At 42.2% G+C, this 16,347-nt stretch overlaps 1 protein-coding gene across 9 annotated transcripts in view; it reads right to left on the reverse strand.

Annotated features, from left to right (window-relative positions):
- The window catches only part of LOC116954442 (sucrase-isomaltase, intestinal-like), a 382,301-nt gene that overhangs the window by 93,472 nt on the left and 272,482 nt on the right, over positions 1-16,347 (reverse strand). The gene's annotated exons all lie outside the window — the stretch shown is intronic.

Here is a 16,347-nt window from a genome sequence, read left to right on the forward strand (position 1 = left end):
TTTTCTTTCAACCTATCTACGTGACTTTACCAAAATACCCAAATAATATGAATTCTTGCAGTCACGAAAGCTTGAAGTCAAGATTCGGTAGGAGCTGTTGATATTTGCATGGCTTTAGTATTGTTCGCGTTTTGGGGTTATCTCTGGTCTAACACTCTTGCAGATACAAAGCCATAAACGAGACTGTAGCTCTGGTGCAGGCCAATCAGTTCTAAGGACAATGCATCATCAAAGCATGTATGTTTGCAAGTCTTAGCACAAGCATGTGTGATTAATGCAGACTTGATGAGGCCTTGCGAAAGGTGTCGATTTGGTCTTTTAACGTCTTAACACTTGCTGTATCATTGCCGGGTAAAGCCTATTAATTCATGAATGAAATGCACTGGCTGAGTAACGTGAAACTTACCGGACACGTCAAGGTAATGTTCAAAATATGCGATTTCTGCGTTGCCTCTGTTGCAAAAGAGCTAAGAACATTTACTTATTTAATGACCTATCTACACGCCACTTATTTATTTATGACTTACCAGACGAGGTCGTTATTATTTAGCTATTGTTGTGTATTATGAATGTATTTATTTATTATTTTATTATTTATTCAAACCCATTTGAGGGAAATAATAGGCAAGATCTGATATCACCATTTTTCATTTCAAGTTTCATTCATTAGGTATAGCCCTGTGAGCCATACGTCTCTTGAGTCGGGTGCAACCACAACAAACAAAATATGAACAGAGAAACATCTTGAAGCGACGACGCGCAACAGAAACATCCTGGGATAAACCAGCAAATCTTCCAGAAAAAAAAAAAACACCGCATTACAACGCTGTTTGCAAAAATCGCAGTGTGATGCAAGTCAAACAATAACAACCATAAGACAATTTAGATTAAAGTTATCAGGTCAACTCGGCACTTCCATGATAACACGTGCTAAAGCATGTCTCCTTACCTCACTCCCAGTAGAATCAGTTTTTTTTTTTACAAATACATAAATAACATTTAACTGAAAAGTATGAAAACTCAAGATATAACGATAACATACTCATTACTACAATGACCGACGGGAATTAATGCAAGAACCTCCTTTCAGAACGTTTCAACGTGGAGTCGAAGAAAAATATGAGCAAAACAAACTTAAAGTACAACAAGCTGACTCAATGATTACACGAATCTGTGAGAAATACAACTGGAAAGCACATCAGAGTAAACCTTGAGCAGTCATTGAAGTTACTGAAAGCAGACTGTGGATAAAAAAAACGATTAAATATAGAGGTGGCAGCAGGTTTGTGCACTATTATATATGTATTTATGGTAAACTTATTTTGCGCCGTACGTAGCCAACCGTGTTAATCAGAGGTGCGGGGGAAGGACAACAGACTATATATGGATCCATATTCTTGGTTCTTTCGGTAAAGTCACGTAGAAGGGAAAAAAATATAAAACAATAAAATTCTCACGACGTTTCGACTGCAACACAAGCAATCATTATCAGGTGTGAAAACCACAGCAAGAAAATTTGAAAAAAGTGGTGGTTATTTTATTGTTTCCCTTCTACGTGACTTTAGCGAAAGAACCAAGAATATGAATCCCTGCAGTCACGAAAGCTTTATAAATAAAAAAATATATATATTTGGATCATAACTATATATTGTTTTACATTACTGAATGCTGGAATATTGCATGCGCAATATCAATCAGTAAAATTATACTGATTTAAATGCTTTTGTGATGGCCTCATGGAATACAGGTTTCAATGGAATCAGGGAAAAGCATGGAAAATGTATGGGGCAAAACAATATTCTGCACCTAATTTTGGAATATTTGTGTTATTGTCCTGCATCTATATATATTAGTGATGTGCGCAAGTGTCCACGAACATGGTTATTATTAATAAAGAAAATGGAACAAAAACAGAAGAATATGCAAAGAGGTACGGGAAGACACGTGTTTAGAGTAACAATGCGAGATATAAAGAGGAATTCATGAATCAGAGAACATGAAATTTAAAACATCTGTTTTCATTTGTAAGCCGCTGGAGCTATGCACTTTTAAATCTAGATTCAAAACTAATTTCTTGAGAACTGCTTTTTCTGCTTAAGATTGTTGTCCTTTCCCGCACCTCTGATTAGCACGGTTGGCTATGTACGGTGTGAAATAAGTTTTAGCACACATGCAAAAATCTAACGAAAAACAATACAAATGAGACAATAAAAATAGGCAAATGGAAATCATCATTGCATAATATTTTAACTCCCAACAGTGAAAATGCATTAAATCGTTTTGGCGTGAACGATTACACGCATCCATAAGAGGTTTTTTTGTGTGTACGACTCGTTAATATAAATGCGTCGATAAATCCCACCACCACCGGGCACAGCCAATTAGTAAGCTTTGTGACGTAAACAAAACATGCCAATTAGTTACTAGGGCAACACACCGGTGTGTTGGAGAGTAAGCCCACAACATTTACAATTCGAGTACGACGTTTCACCGGTGATTGCAACCAGCATCATCAGGCGACAACCATAATTTATTACCAGCGAAATGTCACGGTACTCAAATTGTAAATGTTGTCTGTTTACTCTCCAACACACAGGTGTGCTGACCTAGTAGCTAATGGACACATTTTGTTTACGCGACAAACCTTACTAATAGGCTGTGTCGGGTGGTGGCGTGTTTTAACGACACATTTATATTTACACAATCCAACCAAACAGAAAGGCCTCTTTTATGGATAATATTGGTCGCGAAAGCCTACTACGTGTTAAACTGTTACACGCATGAATGACTGTGATGAATGTAATGGAAATGTGGGTGGTGGAGTGGTTTAGGGGCATCAGAGCACTGAGCATGTGTGAGATATTACTTTTGAACCCCAGGGAATTTGTACACCGGGGTAGGAATACAGTACTTCACATAATCTTAACCACAGGATAAGCGTCCGATAGTTTTGTAGGCGTTCGTGACAAATATTAAGATTTAAAACCATTGGGTTCAATCATGTAGGTATAATTATAACAGTAATATGATTTTTATTTAAAGCTTTCGTGACTGCAGTAATTCATATTCTTAGCTCTTTCGGTAAAGTCAACGTGACTTTACCGAAAGAGCTAAGAATATATATATTGTAATATGATTCCCCCATGGAAACATACTCCCACCGCATGGGTCTTCATAATATATATGTATTATTTGGATGCCAGGATACAAATACCACGATCGTAATAGCTTTAGGGTTATGGTGCTGACCTAATCCTTGGGGTCATACTTAGGCTGGGAGGTTAAGCTACCACTAGGAGGGCCAGGGGGGGTCCAAATAATATACATATAGTATTCGGACCACACAGTCATAATTCTACACTGTCAAAATAAGCTCTTGTACCGGCACCACCAAGTTCCTGGGTATGAATCCTGGTTCTCAATTTCAGTGATGTGAGAACCTCAGCTTGGTGACTCAAGACTACACAAAAACACTGGCAATATTTTAACTGTTAGTTTTTTTCGCATGCTTGGCAAAACAAGTGATTTGAATGGATCTCAGAAGTAGTTCTGTGATATCACCTTCCATCGGCCGTTCTCGGACACAGAAGGGCACTGCTGATTAATTTGCTGCATGACGTGAGATTTGTCGTGCATATTTAGAACCCACATTTTTGAGAGTAAAAAAACCCTCCACCAACCAACGGGGCTGGGCGATTACACTCGTGAGCAGCGAAAGGCGAGCGTTGCTGAAGCAACAACGCCGCGAGCGAGTCGGTGTGGCACGTTCATAACGACCTCACTTCAGCTAAATCAGTGGAGGCTGCGTGGCTCGTTGGCTAAACGTGCCCCTTTTTTAGGCGTGCGTGGCAGCGGTCGTCGTGATACACCGATAAAAACCAAATGGGGCTCCGCTGTTGTGCTGCTCGGGGCACCGCCACTGCATCACTGCCTCTCAGTGCATGCTGCCCGTTTTGTAATCGACCCATGGGGTTGTCATGCATTAATACCAAAACGGTTCCCACCATCGCAAATTTTTCCGTCAATTTGGCAATGTTGCTGCTGCCCTTAGGCTCATGGCTAACATCACAAACTCAGCATGGCTGCAATCACGAAGCTAAAATGTTGAGTTTTTATTTCTGTGTTGCTTTTCTTCAGAATGTAAGTTCCTTTGGGCTTCATGAAGCTCATTTGTAGCCGTGTGAAGATTGGCTCCCTTACAATTCAATTAATTGTTGCAATTCAGGGTCACGATTTGACTCATGAATTTATTTTAAAACATCGATCATGTTTACCATATTTATTCCAGTTTTGCTAGAGGTATCGTGGCATGAGATAACAAAAATTTAAATGAAATCAAGAATCCATTTGGGAAATCTCACCGAGCAGACAATGGCTGCAGAATGAATTATTCGCAGGAATTCTCTTGAAAAAGCCTTCAAGTGTATTTTTAAACCAGTAGGGGCTGCACTTTCCCACACACTGTGCTTTTAGATTGTCATGATAGTAACGCTGATTTTGTTTTATACTCGGAGCTGAAATTTGGTCAAATTAAGAGCAAATTAATATCGAACATCAGCCATTGTTGACTGGGCTGAAACTAAAGCAACTACGCTTAGGGATGCAAGTTCAACCATGAGTGGCTGTAACCCAGATTCTAACCCATGGATTTCAGAAGTGCTGGCTCAACACTCTGACCTCTGAGCTTCTGAGCTACCTGGCTTCCCCAAGAGTTGATTTTATTCAGACATTTGTTGAACAATCTGGTGAATGTAGTGGCCTCCAGTGTCTGGACAGGGTCACGTTGACCCATTAAACAACGTATACAAAACATCGAACACTCAATTTAATGCATGTATTGTACGCTTAATAATACATTGTAATTGATGAATAGATGCATCATAACAATTCTACTGTAAAACTCCTATGATTGCTGCTTAGAAAATATGATAAACACGAATGATGAATGTATAAAAACCTAGTAACAATATAACGAGGTGGAGCAGTGATAGTGGTTAATGCACTCCCTATAAATCTGGCCACCCAAATTCACTTCCCGGCCGTGGCTAAAATTAGTGACGAGTGATATCTCAACCCATCCTTACCTTCTTCCCTTCACCAACTCGTACTGACGAGTGTGGTGAAATATGACTAAACATCCCATGGTGAACATGGCTTTGGGAGACTGTCATTCATTGATAGATTTTGTATTCCTGGAATAAAAAAAACCCAATATAACAAGCATCTCTTGTTAACAATGCCCTGGAAAGTTTTTTGACTGAAGGTGGTCTTGTGATTTTGGGAGGACCTACGTTATAATAAATTTGAACAACAGCAGCAGCAGCAGCTCGGTACAGGCGTGACTAGGAGTTTGACACGGCAGCAAGGACAGTGTCACAGCCCTGACGCTGCTACCCAATCGCAACGAGCCTCATAATGCCCTCTACAAAAACAGTCGCTCATGGTGTATCACGTGGCGTTAATCAACTGACGCAATCGTTTAATCTAATCGTTTTATCTCCAACAAAAGTGAACATCCATTGAAGATAGAATGCGATGATTTCAAGGGTGAGCTGGATTTAAAATAATAAGAAGAACCAAGAACGTTGAAGATGATAATTAAAGCAATTTTAGCGCCATGTGAATATAATGAAAGGATACAGTGGAAGCTCAGGAGAGGCATGCAATGTACAGTGAGGGAAAAAAGTATTTGATCCCCTGCTTATTTTGTACGTTTGTCCACTGACAAAGAAATGATCAGTCTATAATTTTAATGGTAGGTTTATTTGAACAGTGAGAGACAGAATGACAACAAAAAAATCCAGAAAAAAACGCATGTCAAAAATGTTATAAATTGATTTGCATTTTAATGATGGAAATAAGTATTTGACCCCCTCTCAATCAGAAAGAATTCTGGCTCTCAGGTGTCTTTTATACAGGTAACAAGCTGAGATTAGGAGCACTCCCTTTAAGAGTGTGCTCCTAATCTCAGCTCGGTACCTGTATAAAAGACACCTGTCCACAAAAGCAATCAATCAATCAGATTCCAAACTCTCCACCATGGCCAAGACCAAAGAGCTCTCCAAGGATGTCAGGGACAAGATTGTAGACCTACACAATGCTGGAATGGGCTACAAGACCATTGCCAAGCAGCTTGGTGAGAAGGTGACAACAGTTGGTGCGATTATTCGCAAATGGAAGAGACACAAAAGAACTATCAATCTCCCTCGGCCTGGGGCTCCATGCAAGATCTCACCTCGTGGAGTTGCAATGATCATGAGAACGGTGAGGAATCAGCCCAGAACTACACGGGAGGATCTTGTCAATGATCTCAAGGCAGTTTGGACCATAGTCACCAAGATAACAATTGGTAACACACTACGCCATGAAGGACTGCAATCCTGCAGTGCCCGCAAGGTTCCCCTGCTCAAGAAAGCACATATACATGCCCGTCTGAAGTTTGCCAATGAACATCTGAATGATTCAGAGGACAACTGGGTGAAAGTGTTGTGGTCAGATGAGACCAAAATGGAGCTCTTTGTCATCAACTCAACTCGCCGTGTTTGGAGGAGGAGGAATGCTGCCTGTGACCCCAAGAACACCATCCCCACCGTCAAACATGGAGGTGGAAACATTCTGCTTTGGGGGTGCTTTTCTGCAAAGGGGACAGGACAACTTCACCGCATCAAAGGGACGATGGACGGGGCCATGTACCGTAAAATCTTGGGTGAGAACCTCCTTCCCTCAGCCAGGGCATTCAAAATGGGTCGTGGATGGGTATTCCAGCATGACAATGACCCAAAACACACGGCCAAGGCAACAAAGGAGTGGCTCAAGAAAAAGCACATTAAGGTCCTGGAGTGGCCTAGCCAGTCTCCAGACCTTAATCCCATAGAAAATCTGTGGAGGGAGTGAAGGTTCGAGTTGCCAAACGTCAGGCTTGAAACCTTAATGACTTGGAGAAGATCTGCAAAGAGGAGTGTGACAAAATCCCTCCTGAGATGTGTCTGACCTCTGTGATTGCCAACAAGGGTTTTGCCATCAAGTACTAAGTCATGTTTTGCAGAGGGGTCAAATACTTTTTTCCCTCATTAAAATGCAAATAAATTTATAACATTTTTGACATGCGTTTTTCTGGATTTTGTTATTGTTATTCTGTCTCTCACTGTTCAAATCAACCTACCATTAAAATGATAGACTGATCATTTCTTTGTCAGTGGGCAAACGTTCAAAATCAGCTGGGGATCAAATACTTTTTTCCCTCACTGTATGTCTTTCACAGACGTAAGTGGTGATTATAGCTATTTTAGATTTCCATTTCAAAGCCGATATATGGAACGCATCCAATAGAATGTGCAACTCGTGTGTGCAGGTGATGGGTGGACTATTACATTGCAGGGATCAAGAAAGATTGTGGTAGAAGGTGGAGGGCGGGGACTTTATCGAGCAGTGGGTTGACAATGGCTGATGATGATGTCAAATACCAGATGCCACATCTCACAGAAGCATCTAACGTACATCACCCTGGTAGTGTATCCCACATTTTGGTGAGAAATGCAATCTAAACAGTTCAGCCACGAATCAGAGGAGAGAGAACATTTGCCAAAATGTTTACTCGACCTTAATTACCTCTCTGCCGAAATGACCATTGGGGTGGTGCCACATGCGGTGTTGTTGAAGGTTCTGAGACTGTGGCAAAAATATTCTACATTCCCATGGAAGGTGTCTTTAACAAAATAAACCTTTGCATGACCACCGTTAGGACTGCTTACGTGGTTGTACGTAAGAGCAGGCGTTCCAATGCGCACTGTGCCACGGGTTCGTAACTACAAACGCGACGTTCCATTTCACGGGCAGGGACATTGGCAGTGGTGTGTGCCGACATCGGTGTCATTCCGTGCGTCTGTTGTGGCAATTCCAGGGCGCATGGTCACCCTGACATTGTTACATCGTTCACCAATTAACCTTTACAAGCCACACATGCCAAGCTCCACCCCACGTCCAGGAGTAATGACTCACGCGGCAGAGACTCCATCTATTGTTACGCGCTGCTCAATTACGCGGAAAAAAGCAACACGTGGAAATGGGACAAGTCGCAGAGAATATAGCAAGAGTAATAACATTCCCATCAATTTGTTACCTTTAACATTCATACTTGAATGCCGAGCGATATCGGATTTTAATCGATTTAGAATAAATGCTTATTTTCTTCAAAGCTTTATCACTCTGACATTGTTCCGAAGTGAGCATCCATCAGGGTGACAGCCAGACAAATTTGTTACATTTTAAACACCAGTTCTACACACGGGAGCACCACGAGATTTGTGTGACGTTGGAAGCACCTTTAGTTTTTATATTAAAATTTTTATTGTAAAATGTTCGCGTTCATTTCGTTGTGTTTCCCTGAAATCTGCCCGTTTCGTGTGCGTGTCGTGCTATTTTCTGCATCTGGAAGTGCACGCACGTGGTCGACTTATCTTTGCTGAACCGATCCCACGCACACACAGAGCGGTGCCTAAGAATGCATTATCAACCTGGGGACCTTTGCAATGGAGGGCCATCCGACACTCGGCTCCCATCCATGTCTCTTCTCAACGCCGTCGTTTAACAAGAAAAAAATAAATCTCACGGTTTCAAAAACTTTGTAGTGCACAGCTTACGAGCAAAGGAAATGCAATACATTCCTCAATAACACTGTGGCCCTAAACGGAAAGGTATATAGACGGTGGCGTTGTGGGCAATTGCCCTTCTTCAAAGCCTATAGAGAGGACAGCGAGGTGGAAATAAGAGTTGAAGATTGAACTTTACACCACGGAGGCCTATATAATGTTTCGTGTTATAAATAAAGTGGCGTCAGCATGGCACGAGGTTAATTTGAAGCAACTTGTTCATCGGCATGTAACAACGTTATTACTCTTTGCGAGCAAATAAAACGACGTTCTTTTTTTCAGTGATGGCAGGCTAGCTCAAGGTGAGATTGCTGGGATGGCATCACTGATATCCTGGGTGTGAGTTCAGGCCGGTGCCTGTGAGTAAAGGGATTCTCACGTACAGAGCGTTGATAGTCTCAGTCCAGTTACCAAACATTGTCACCAACAAAGATAATGTTTGACTGGAAGCTGTCATGACTGCAGGAATTACTCTTTGGTTCTTTCGGTAAAGTCACGTAGAAAGAAAAATAAAATAAATAATAGAATATGACGTTTCGATTGCAACACAAGCAATCGTCATCAGGTACACACAGACAGACACACAGTGTGTGTCTCTCTCTGCTTGTGTGTCTGTCTGTGTGTACCTGATGGCGATTGCTTGTGCTGCAATCGAAACGTCGTATTCTATTATTTAATTTATTTTCTTTCTACGTAACTTTACCAAAAGAATCAAAGGGTAAAGATAATGTTACATTAGATTTTCTTGCCGTGGTTTTCACACCTGATGATGATTGCTTGTGTTGCAATCGAAACGTCGTGAGAATGTTATTGTTTTCTTTTTATTATTTTATTATTTCCCTTCTACGTGACTTTACCGAAAGAACCTAGAAAATGTTACATTTGTTTTTTTCTTCACTAAATTGCTATTTTTGGGTACTTTTCCTTTTATTTTTATTTTACCAGGGAAGGCCCACTTAGCTATGTAGCGCTTTTTCAGAAGCGACCTGGCCACAAATGACAGCTCAACTACGTGGCTCATCATCGCGTGGAACTTTATATCAGCCAAACACTCTAAACGCATGTCGATTTTAAATGTGGAGAGAAAAACTGGAGCACCTGGAAACAAATTCCACGCGACCACGGGGAGAACATGCAAACTACTCCAAATCTACAACATGCTTCAGGGTCGGGATCTAACCCACAACCCCCTGTATACCAGGCGAGGGAGGTAACATCTCCTAGCCACATCTCAACACTTTCGTCAATCACACCGTGGTCTTAAAAGGTGACACTTCGAGCAATGGTTCTTCTTCATAGCACATGGGCGCTTGAGGCAGTGTTATTGACGAATGTGCTTTTTGTTATTTGTGCGATATTGCCAATGCAGCAACGCCACGGAATTTGTTTCTCTCTAAAGCAGGACGGTCAGTAAAGTGCTGCCCCCGAGGATGGAGAACAGGTCCTTTGAAAAGATTAACAAACCAAATTCTGCGATAACCTCTTCATGGACCATTCTCAAAAGCACCGATTCATTTTCTGCGAGAGTTCGGAATGAATCTGTCACTCATAAAATGACACTGATAAAACAATCGTGTGAGAAGTTGGGTACAAAAGGCTAATAATAAATGATGGCAATTCATCGACTCGCTAGCGAGGAAAATTTGTTACAAGCCTAGGATGTGCATGCGCTACATATGGCAATATGAGGGACCTCTTGCTTTGATTGCTGTGGGCTCCCACATGGCTTAGCAAAGGCGGCTAAGAATCACGAGGCACACACGGGACGCGCATGGAATTTAACCATGGTTATAGGCGAGTCAAACTCTTTCGAATTGTAGACAGCAGTGAGGACAGTACATTTGGACGTTGGTCAAATTGCAAAGGTAAATAAATCTGCATAATTAAATACTGTAGTGGCAATGTTTGCACCAGAGTGAGAGAGTTTGCCATGCGTTATGTAAAATGTGGGAATTGTCTCTTGGAATTGGAATCTAACATAGAATGATTACTTTAGACTGAGCGATCCAGCTGACCTGAATACTCTTAATGATCGCACGTTGCAGATAATTATGTATATGTCTCTAGTCGAACAAAAAGCCACGAGGATTTCGAGGTGACCAATTGGGGCTCTGGATTCTGGTTCAGTGCAAAGGGCTCGTAACCCATCCACATTTATTTTTATTTCCCCACCACCCCACCGCAAAAAAAGGGGGAACAGAAAACCCAAAAGGGAAAAAAAATGTGCTGAGGGAGCAGGTGAATCGGCAAGGGAAGTTGGCAGTCATGAGCAGACTGTAATGAATGACATCATCATATCTGCTTGGATTACAGGACAGTGTGCGTAGGATTTGATGGATGCCCTGGTGGTCCCACTTTATAAGAATGGGGACCGTGCTGATTGTAACAATGACCAGGGCATGCCCCTCCTCACCATACCAGGAAAGGTCCCGTCTAGCATTATTCAACATCGTCTTACGAGGCACGCTGAGAACAAGCAGAGTACCAATGTGTTTCCAGCAGGGGTGGTCCTCCACAGAGACCATGATAGCATGTCCGTCCGTTACGGCAGAGGTGTATGGAATTTCAACACAACCCACGTCTCCTCCCTCAGCACGGTGGAACACACTGCAGGATAATGTGTGATAAATCAAGTTTCTCTCTGTGAGCAAAGCAAAGCTGGACGTTGGTTTGTAACTGGCGACCAATAATAATGTTTTGTGTACGTTCCACAATTTGTGTGCACTGTGTTAGACTCCCTGTATTGAATATATTTTTTTGCCAAGAACAGGACCTACTTAAATTTGGAGTACCCTTACCAAAAATATCTGGCAGCCCAGCAATATTTATTTTAAAGGGCCTGACTGCTGGTGAGGCCTAGAAGGTCAAAAGTTTGCTCGCATAGACAAATGCTGCCGAATAATATTAGCCCAGAAGGAACGCCGGTTAATGGATAAGAAACATGATTTTAATGCGAGAGGCGGACCAACGTCGATTTATTTTATTACCCATATATGTCAAGTACATAACTCCTTTATGCCTGTTAAACTTAGGTTCCATTCTTTAGAAATGGTGTAAATGGGCTTCCTTGTAATAAAGTAACGCACAGATTGATTACCAAATCGCCGTCCGTTTAAGCGTAGACGTAACCGCACCAAGAACATTCATTGCATTCGGAAACTCAGGGGCATATCTCCCGTGAATTATGATCAAATTTCACACGTCACATTTAGGACGCTTGGGATTTCCCAATGCAATAGACAGTGTTGAGTGAAATGTGCTTGCGGAGGACAGCAATCCTTTGACCTACAAGAAGTGAAACACAGCAACAGCTGCCACAACCAGCTGTTTGTCAGGGCACTTGTTTTTCCTGCGGTGTGTGTTTGTCGCAAGCGGTTACAACCGACGATCCGTTCCCGAGGGACGTTATCGAGCCGTGATCGCGCAGGGAGGGGTTTCTAAATTGCCATCGCCTAAGGAGTTCAAAGGCACCTTCCACGCTGAAGGCGGTTTTAAAATATAGATTAAAAACATACACCCGTACGGGACGCACACACGTACGCATGCGGGCCTGTAAATAAATAAAGGGGGTTATCTACAGTGGAAGAGGTTAATTTGCATTGTACATTTCAGTCGGTACTGGCTTTTTTTTTGTGTGCGTAGGGTTTATCAAACGCCCGGCAAGGTTATCACGCCGGAAATCTCGGCGGCGAGCCAGTTTGCCACGCAAACCATTTAACCCACAATTATTCCGCTCGTCGGCGTGACGTCCTCTCGGGAATCTAATTTTGTCCGACCCCCCCCCGTCCTTTCATCAGAGAAAAAAAACACATTGCCTTGCCCTCAGCTGCGCAGCAAAGAGGAATGGGCGAGTCGCCTTGTCTACATTGCCTCCTTCGCCTCCCGCGGAAGCAATCGTACAAGCTCGGGAACTGAACGGCTATGCCGCTGCGCTCTCTAAAATGGGCTTTGATTTGGCCCTTGTAACGCGAGAGGCATATTCGGGCACCCCTGAAAGGCATCAGAGGACACGTATGGAGGGGGCACTGTGGTGAATTCTAGGCTCGGGCGATGAAGTGCATTTCGGTCATGGTTGTTAAATTTATTTTTAATTTGACTAAAGCCCCGGTAAAAGGCGTGAACTGGAATAAGTGAAGGGGGTTACAGAAAGTCCGAACTCAGTGCTGCTGAGTTCTGGGATGGGGAGATCATTTTGGTCATGTTAAGCTTTCTTCTGCTTTTCCTCCTCACCTCCGATTAACACAGTTGGCCTATGTACGGTGTGAAGGAAGTTCAACATATACACACATACGTGCATACTGTGGTGCCACGGCCACGCAGCAACTCCGCAAACGCCGCCATCCCCTCCAGGCCCCCACACTAAACGCTACACCTACACACAGCGCACCCACGTAGGGTCCTCACGGGGGGGGGGGGTTGCCTGGCACATCGGGTTTTAATCCGAAGGGCCCCTAGAGGGAGAGTCCCACGGTTTCCCCGTGCCAGGAGATTGGCCGACCCCCACAGAACAGCTTACATTGCGGTGCCCCTAAATTGGCTTAAGGTTTGTATGGGCGCAGAACGAAACGGTTCACTGGGCCAACCACAATGAGCCAACAACACAGACACTAACCTCTTGGTGCGGTGTTGCTCTGGTTGTCCCTCTGTGCTGCCCAAAATATATTTCCCTGTGTGTCTTCTCTGTGTATGTATCTCTGCTACCTTGTACCTCGTGTCTGTTCACGAGTCCTTGTCCTCTGTTTACGTTTGTATGTTCAGCCCAGAAGATGAACACAAAATTTTGCAGTCTTTTGAAATACGTGGTCAACCAGGTTAGTGTCTTAACTGTGTTGTTGGCCGACTTGTTTGCATCGCATTATGTTCCTAAGGTTTGTTGAGTTCGCGTCTCCCATATTCTTGCTGTATTTGTTGCCTCCGTGCAGTTTGCCGTTCTCTGTGTGCTCTATGTGTGATGTCCCTCTGTGTGTTCCTGCACTATGTGTTTTGCCCTATTTCCGCCTGATGATGAGCGCTTGTGTTGCATTCGAAACGTCGTTATTTATTTACAATTTATTTCATTTGTGATATATTTAAATTTCATTGTATTTCTACATACGTGACTTTACCGAAATAACCAATGAGCATAATAATTCCTGCAGTCACGAAAGCTTCAATTCTAGATTCATTCTCTGTTCATTTTATCATTTTAATTCATAACTAATGTGCTGTGAAGAAGGGCCATTGTTGATAATGTACTTTTTCCCTTTTCAAGGCCGCAGTGTTATTGCAAAATATGTTGAGTTTTCTTTTCAGTCAGTGCGGGCACTCTTATAATTGTGTTTGATGGCATTGCAATAAGTTTCAAGTTATTCTCTGCAAAGGACAATGGAGAGGCAAAATCTCATTACTGATGGCATCTCAGTCATGGAAAAGACGATATCTCAAGATAGATTCATGAGATTGCGTATGTTTACTTTCATATTTGTATGTGCCTGTAAGCTGCAATCATAATTAAGCAATTAAGTAGTCACACAATAGCCTTTCACACCAAAGAAAACGGAGTCCCATTTGAAGGGTCCAGTCAGTAGAGGGTAGAACAACGTCTCTTACAAATAGGAATGCAAAGCAATAACCCATAGATAGAGTACAGATTACACTGTGTAACAATTTTTGTTGTTGTTCCTGGTAGTAAGGGTCATTTCCTAATTGGTTATGCCTCAAAAGTACAGAAAATGGATATTATTCCCCACAAACTTTGCTTCTGTGACCAGGACATTGATATTTTGAAATTTACCTATTTTCCAGAACATTCCAGACAGATTCAGTGCTGAGTTAACTTGGAGTAACTTCTAGAACATTCTAGAACTTTCCAGTAATATAAATAGTAGTATAAATACAGGGGCCTTAAGCCCACCCGTTCAGTTTAGTTCCAGCTGCCTAAGTGGATACATATCTACATTCTTCTGAAATGGCATCAAGAGGCTGCAAGCATCCAGCAGATGCATTTTGCTATGTCTGCGGCCAATTTATCAAGACAATAGCGAGAAAGTACTCTGTGGAAGCATCTGCTAAGATGTGTGAGGCCTACAAGGCATATTCCGGCATGCCTGTCGGGGACCAAGACAATCACTGGGCACCTCATTTCATCTGCGAGCAATGAAAAAAAACTCTGTAAGGTAAGATGGACAATTGTTGCTTAGAGTTTTCTGTTATAAAATTTGTACAAATTTGAAAATTTGCTAAAGTTTTTCATTTTAAAATGTTATACAATTTTCAAAATTATTGAAAAAATGTATCATATATGAAAAATGTTGCAAGAATCTCTTACATTAGTCATGGGTGAAATGAATGTATTTTTGTAGGATGGTACAGAGGGGAATAGAGAGCCATGAATTGGCTTTTCATTTAATTTGGTGGGAACCCACCCCCAGCCCTCTTCCTGATGACGAACGCTTGTGTTGCGATCGAAACGTCGTAGTTTTTTGTTATTTTTTGTTATTTTCTTTGAACCTATCTACATGACTTTACCGAAAGACCCAAATAATATATTAGTCATTATTTCTCTGGTTTATTGAATTATTTAATGATCATGGGTGTAATATTACAGCATGTGTGTACTGCAATAAGCTTTATAGACTGTAATGGTGAGGCCATGTTTTGCAGGTTTATTTTGCATGAACTGCAGGCGAAAGACTTTTAAATCATTTTTATTCTCATTAGAAATACGGAAAAGTGCAAAATCGACATAATAAGAATAGAATTACAAAGTTATGGGGAAACTAATATCGCGATAATCGTCAAATCGTGACATTGGATGCTGTCATGATAATCCGAGTTCGTCGTACAGGAACTCCTCTACTTGCGAACATTCTACTTACGAACTTTCAGATATACCAACAGACCTGTCCGTATGTCCAGTTGCCTGTTCGGACCGAGAGTCCTAAGTTCAACCGCTGCGCAATAGATGGCGGTGGTGGCATCTACATCTGCAGAACGTGAAGAACCAGTGGCATCTACATCTGCAGAACGTGAAGAACCAGTGGTATCTACATCTGCAGAACGTGAAGAACCAGTGGCATCTACATCTGCAGAACGTGAAGAACCAGTGGCATCTACATCTGCAGAACATCAAGAACCAGTGGCATCTACATCTGCAGAACGTGACGAACCAGTGGCATCTACATCTGCAGAACGTGAAGAACCAGTGGCATCTACATCTGCAGAACATCAAGAACCAGTGGCATCTACATCTGCAGAACGTGACGAACCAGTGGCATCTACATCTGCAGAACGTGAAGAACCAGTGGTATCTATATCTGCAGAACGTGAAGAACCAGTGGCATCTACATCTGCAGAATGTGAAGAACCAGTGGCAACTACATCTGCAGAACATGAAGAACCAGTGGCATCTACATCTGCAGAACGTGAAGAACCAGTGGCATCTACATCTACAGGAAATTATACACATTTTAAAGCCATTACCTGTGGTTAGTGTACATGCTATACAACATGTTTGGAATCTACGGGAGTAAACTTGGACTTACGAACAAATCGATTTACGAACAGACCTCTGGAACATAACTTATTCGTAAGTAGATGAGTCCCTGAATGCGTAAGAGTGCCGATAGATTTTCTGCGCATGGCGACGGCCGTGTGTGGATAAGGCTACAATAGCTGCGTGTATCCCTTCCTTAATCTGTCCACTGCATGTCTGCCTGGG

The sequence above is a fragment of the Petromyzon marinus genome, chromosome 55, assembly GCF_048934315.1.
Source record: "Petromyzon marinus isolate PM22_M1 ecotype Great Lakes invasive population chromosome 55, UKy_Petmar_22M1.pri1.0, whole genome shotgun sequence".
NCBI lineage: Eukaryota > Metazoa > Chordata > Hyperoartia > Petromyzontiformes > Petromyzontidae > Petromyzon > Petromyzon marinus.